Below are 6,980 nucleotides of genomic sequence, written 5' to 3' on the forward strand. Positions count from 1 at the left end.
GTCGAAACATATTTTTCAAGATTTTTCCAGAATTTTTCCAAATTACCCTCTATTTTTCTCTATTTTTTTCCTTATCTGGCCCATTTTCCGCATAAAATATTACTCTTTCCAGAAAAAAAAAATACGTAAATTAAGTATACCTCCAAAAGTATTTTTCCAGATTTTTTCAGATTTTTCCCGATTTTCCCTCTATTTTTCGCTATTTTCTCTAATTTTCGCAACTTTTAGCCCATTTTTCGCAAAAAAATGATTTTTTTCCAGAAAAAAAAATACCTAAAAAAACTTCAGGTCATATACAGTGGATTCATGTAAAAAAAACTGGGCACTATTATATAATTTTCGTGAGTAAAAGGCCGTGTGATTCTACTGTCAAAAGTGTGTTCATTGGGGGCATAGCCCTATTTCCCACTAAACCTCTTTAGGGGGTAGTGATTGGTCCTGCCCATGGGCCATGGCTGCCTGGTGCTTGGTGCTTGGTGCTTGCACCTTGCACGGTGCCCTTGTGGTGCATGAAATTGTTGGGCCCCATTCCGTTCTTGGTGGCGCATGGTAGCTTGATTCTTCGAATGGCGTGGTGCTCGATGGTGCGCCGCGCGCGAGGTGCATGGGGTGGTTGGGCCGCATTTAGTGCTTGGTGGTGTGCATAATGCTTTACGATGAACTGCGCCCTTGTGGTGCACGAAACGTGGCGCGTCGTAGCTTGATTCTTCGTATTGCATTGTGCTCGGCGGTGCATGGGTTGTTGGGCCACATATAGTGCTTGCTGGTGTGCTTGATGGTGCACACACATACGCGCGCGCGCACTTAGCACTTAGAACTTAGCACTTAGCACTAAGCACTAAAGCACAATGCACTATGCACTTGGGCAAGAGGCTAGAGGCTACATATAGGGCTTGGTGGTGTGCTTGATGGTGCACACACACGCGCGCGCGCGCACGCACTAAGCACTAAAGCACAATGCACTATGCACTTAAGCACTTGCGCACGAGGGCAAGAGGCTAGTGCTTGGATGCATAGTTGTACATGGGAATTCTTATCACTTGGTTCAATATAGGTAGGATCTCAACCACACCAAAGATGAGAAAGAAAGAATTGTCACTTTCTTAAAGCATGACATTCGAAATGGACCTAAAACGCCTCATATAGTGCTTGGATGCATAGTTTTACATGGGAATTCTAATCAATTGGTTCAATATAGGTGGGATCTCAACCACACCAAAGATGAGAAAGAAAGAATTGTCACTTTCTTAAAGCATGACATTCGAAATGGACCTAAAACGCCTCATATAGTGCTTGGATGCATAGTTTTACATGGGAATTCTTATCAATTGGTTCAATATAGGTGGGATCTCAACCACACCAAAGATGAGAAAGAAAGAATTGTCACTTTCTTAAAGCATGACATTCGAAATGGACCTAAAACGCCTCATATAGTGCTTGGATGCATTGTTGTACATGGGAATTCTTATCACTTGGTTCAATATAGGTGGGATCTCAACCACAACAAAGATGAGAAGAAAGAGTTGCACTTTCTTAAGCATGACATTCGAAATGGACCTAAAAGCTCATATAGTGCTTGGATGCATAGTTGTACATGGGAATTCTTATCATTGGTTCAATATAGGTGGATCTCAACCACACCAAAGATGAGAAAGAAAGAAGTCACATTCTAAAGCATGACATTCGAAAGGACCAAAACGCCTCAATAGTGCTTGGATGCATAGTTGTACATGGGAATTCTTATCAATTGGTTCAATATAGGTGGGATCTCAACCACACCAAAGATGAGAAAGAAAGATAGCACTTTCTCAAAGCATGACATTCTAAAGGACCCAAAACGCCTCATATAGTCTGGAAAGTCCTATTATGGCATTTGAAACGACCCAAATCACCCCTCATCGTATCTTGGGACCTTGAGTATCCCAAAATGGTTTTTAACCCATCAAATATGTGTTCCTATTTTTTCCCTATTTTCCTCATATTTACCCTATTTTTAGCCTATTTTTCATAAAAATATTATTTTCTGAAAAAAAAAATACCAAAATTAAGTATATGTGAAAATATATTTTTCCTCATTTTTCCAGAATTTTCTCTATTTTTCCCGTTTTTTCCTTATTTTTAGCCGTTTTTTCCCATTTTTCGTGAAAAAATATTAATGTTTTGTAAAAAAAAAATACGTAAATTAAGTATTCCTCCCAAAATTTTTCAAGATTTTTTCAGATTTTTCCCAATTTTCCCTCTATTTTTCGCTATTTTCTCTAATTTTCGCCACATTTAGCCCATTTTTACCAAAAAAAAAGATTTTTTCCAGAAAAAAAAAAACCTAAAAAAATTCAGGTCATATACAGTGGATTCATGTAAAAAAAACTGGGCACTATTATATAATTTTCGTGAGTAAAAGGCCGTGTGATTCTACTGTCAAAAGTGTGTTCATTGGGGGCATACCCTATTTCCCCTAAACCTCTTTAGGGGGTAGGTGTTGTTGCTGTAATGACCTACATGGGCGAGGCCGCTGGGCGACGCGGCCTCCGATGCCCAGGGCCTTGCTGTAGCACCCGGGAGCTACGCATGGGACCCTAAGTCGCCCAATGTCCCTCCGATAAGATGTCTCGTGTAAGGAAATGACGGAAATACCCTCCGGGGTATAAATTGACGGAAATAACCTTATGGGGGGTAATTGAAGGAATGACCCATGTCCCTTGTCCCTTGTCCCTTGTCCGCCATGTGACGCTCGGTTGGTCCGACGCCACTTCGATGACCCGTGTTGCTACCGGAGCCGCCATTCCTTGATGGGTGGCTGGCACCTCGGGTAGGAGGGCGTTGCCCTCATTGAAAAGAGGCGACAGAAGCGTGTTGTGAAAAAACGATCGATGATGCTAGGTTGCCCAAGTTGACCCCTGAATATCGAGTCTTGGTCGGTATAGACGTCCCTTTCCATGTGCTTTCTTCGCCCGACATCCTTACGGGGGTTTTAGGTGGACCTCAAAAGCTTGGTTTGTACACCACCCACAGTGCGAGCGTTGTTGGCTTGGATTACGGTCTCTAGTTACGCATTGCACGGACGACGCTCGAGCACGAGTTGACCTTCTCGGTAACGTGAAGGCTCATGCGTGTCGATGTCGATTAGGGATGGCAACGGGTCGGATCTGGATTGCGTCCAGGTGGACCCGAATCCAGATCCGTTTTCAGACCCTGGATCCAGATCCGACCCGGATCCACCGGGTCTAAGAAAGTTAGACCCAGATCCAGATCCGACGGATCCTGTGGATCCGGGTCCAAAACGGATCCAACTCATTTCATGCAAAACAGGTCGTCTGCTGTGTTTTGCAGCCTCAGGAGTTGATTGGAATTGCCTGTGCTGAACTTTATCAGCCTCGAAGGGTAATGATGAAATTTGGATGTGATCGAAAGGTCTTGAGAAACTGCATTTTGCAATCCGGATTCTGGAAATGGTAGCTTGCTCAAAGTCGAAAAATCATCTACTGTTGGTAACAATAAATTGTGTGAAAAACCATTGAGAGCTCATAAAAATGCTACTAACAAAGGGATTGAGCGCGAAACTAATGGTGATGATCATAAGAAGTGGATGAAAGCAAGTCATATTATGGACATGGACTTGAATGAGGATGAAGACATCAATCTGCCTAAGTCAAGATGGTAGTGGATCCTGGACCCGGCCCCGGATCCGTGGACCCGGATCCGTTTTTCCGTTTCTGGATCCTAAAATTATGGACCCGTTGGATCCGGGTCAGATTCGGGTCCACTTGTCATATTATTGATCCGGCTCCGGATCTGTACCATAGACCCAGATCCGCTGATTTGTTTTTGTTAAAAAAAAAAACTCCATGTTGGGATGGGCGCCTGGGCCTCCTAACCTCCTCTTCATTGTATTTCCTCGTGCGTCTCTTGTCAACAAAACTTATTTCACAATTTTCAAGCATAGGCCGAGGAGAAGAATTATCACTCTTTACTTTATTACCAGGTCCACATTTCCAACTTTCGCTTTTAGGACTGACATTTGCAGCTGACTCAGGCAGATTGATGTCTTCATCCTAATTCAAGTCCATCTCCATAACATGACTTGCTCTCATCCACTTCTTATGAACATCACCATTAGCTTCGCGCTCAATCCCTTTGTTAGTAGCATTTTTTTGAGCTCTCAATGGTTTTTCACACAAAAAAATGTTACCAACAGTAGATGATTTTTCGAATTTGAGCAATCTACCATTTCCTGAATCCGGATTGCAAAATGCAATTTCTCCAAGAACCTTTCGATCACATCCAAATTGCATCATTACCCTTCGAGGCTGATAAAGTTCAGCAAAGGCAATTCCAATCAACTCCTGAGGCTGCAAAAACACAGCAGACGACCTATTTTGCATGAAATGAGTTGGATCCGTTTTGGACCCGGATCCGCAAGATCTGGATTTGGGTCCAACTTTCTTAGACCCGGTGGATTCGGGTCGGCTCTGGATCCAGGGTTTTGCTTTAAAGAATATATACATATAACAGGAAAATTGAGGATTTTGCTTTAAAGAATATATACATATAAGAGGAATTATATCTATATTATTATCTAAACCAAAATCCTAGAACAATTCTAGAACACAACCAATGTAAAACTAGTCCAAGTAGGATTGGCCTTGGATGAACCCGAAATTTACAAGATTTCGAAAATTATATGCCTGAATTATGGGTTATTTGAGGTAATTATGGGTGATTAGCTTTAAATTGTAAAATAAATAAGACAAGGTCGTTTTTATAATCTTCAATTCCATTTAAATTTGGCCGAAAATTATTCATTCCCATATTTATTATATTTTTGGTATCAATAATTTCCTAATTGACATAAATCATACATGATTGATATTTTAATTCCATTACCATATATTATAATTTAATTTGGGAAGTAAATCATGTAATTACCGTGTTAATTGATACTAGGATCAATTTGAAATTGAATTGCTGAATTTATTTTGTGAAATAAGTGGAATATACTCGAGAAGAAAGAAAGAAACAAATAGAAATAAAAAGAGGTGAAGGGGACTCGAGCACAATTTTTGGACAGCATAAAAGACAACTTAAAAATTCTATCAACGTTGTCAAAGTATCTTTAGAAATTACATCAATGAGTCAAAGTGTCTTTTAAAAATATTTCATTTCATAGGAAATTATTTCTTTTTGTGATTTTTAGGGAATCGACTAATGTGTTTAGTTGATATTAAGGAATTTGTAATCTATATCTATACTATTATCAAAAGTAAAATCCAAAATACTACATGACAAGTTCACAATACCGAGCAATTCTAGAGCTTCACAAACTAAAACTCTCAAATCCGGTGTCCACGTGGCAATTCACAATATTGTGGGCGAAATTTTTTTGAAAAATGCAAAAAAAATCGTGGTTTATGTTGATTGAGTTTTTAAGTTATGCAATTAATCTCATGATATCATATGAGATTTTCGAAAATCAAGCATATCCCATTTATATATTAATGTGATTGACGTTAATTATTGTTACAATTACGTAATTAAAATCTCATATTGATATACTTTTGGCCGAAATTTAGAATTCCCATATTGGTTATATTTCGAAATTTTATCAATCAATCTTAATATTGTCAATGTTAATGATAATTTCCAATAAATCACTTAATTTAAATTGATAGTATCCGAAATTCTTAACATTCTCCTAAATCATGTGCAAGTTGATCACCTAAATCAAAATCATTCATAAATTGAATTACGTGATTTTAGGAATTGATTCAATCAAGCTTTAATATAGAAATTATCAATTAATGATATTTGTTTACAATTACATAATCAATCTAGGAAAATAATCACGTGATTGATATCATATAAATATCAAACTTTGCATAAATTAGGAAAGTAATTCAAGCAAGTGTTCAATTCAAAATCAAAAGAACCGTGAATATTAAGTATACATACACATTTTATGTGGTGTTAATTATCTTCCACCAAATTCATCATTTTTTCCTCCATACATTTGTTTCATCACCTTGCAATTTGCCCCGTCAGGCTAAAGATTTTCCTTCGCAAGTTGCATTATATTGGTTAGATAGAGAAATTATCTTGGCCAAACCCAAACTAATTGCATATTCTTCCTTGAACGTAGACTATTGCGACTCTTATGTAACTATCTTTACTTAGTCTTCTACTATATTATATCCTACATATATAATTGTAGATTCCTACTTTATCTTTTGTAATTATCTCTATCATTTGTAACTATCCTAGGTAGTGGTAGGTTGTACTATATTCTATTCTAGATAGCAGTAAGTTATATACTACTATATACTATGTCAACGTAAATGTAATATATCATTCTACAATTATCATTTACAGAAATTTACCCAAGCATTTTCTAAAATGTAGTTCATCATTTCTTTTTACAAGAATTATATAGTTCATGCTTATTTTATGGGGAAAAAAATAAGTTATGTGAAACTTTGCTTCGATAAGAATTCGTAGACCAAATTATAAGGTGTCAACTTCAATCAACAAATGGGTGATTGGGTACAATAAAGAGTTGATTTTGATGAGTGAAATAATGAAAATATGCAAATTTAATATAGTAAAGGCTTGCATGTGATCAGGGCCGTCCCAAACATATCGAAGGCCCTGTGCTGTTATGAAAAAGGGCCCTAGAAACAACAATGTTAAATTTCAAATAAATATCTAAGGAGAATACTACTCCATGTTAACATGTCAATTATAATACCTTAAAAAGCACATTCCCTTTGCAATTATACAGCCGTTAGAAGCAAAATCATCAGACATATTTCTATTATTTAAGGCAAGGGTGCGTGAAGTATTAGAAAAAAAGGAATTTTATAATATAAAAAAAAAAACAAAATTTGGAATTAAACAAACGAATCTTCTTATCTTCTGATAAAAATATAAAATCTAATACTTCCTCCGCTTGTTTTTACTCGCTACACTTTCTTTTTTGGAATGTT

This window comes from Beta vulgaris, chromosome 1 (assembly GCF_026745355.1).
Source record: "Beta vulgaris subsp. vulgaris cultivar EL10 chromosome 1, EL10.2, whole genome shotgun sequence".
NCBI lineage: Eukaryota > Viridiplantae > Streptophyta > Magnoliopsida > Caryophyllales > Amaranthaceae > Beta > Beta vulgaris.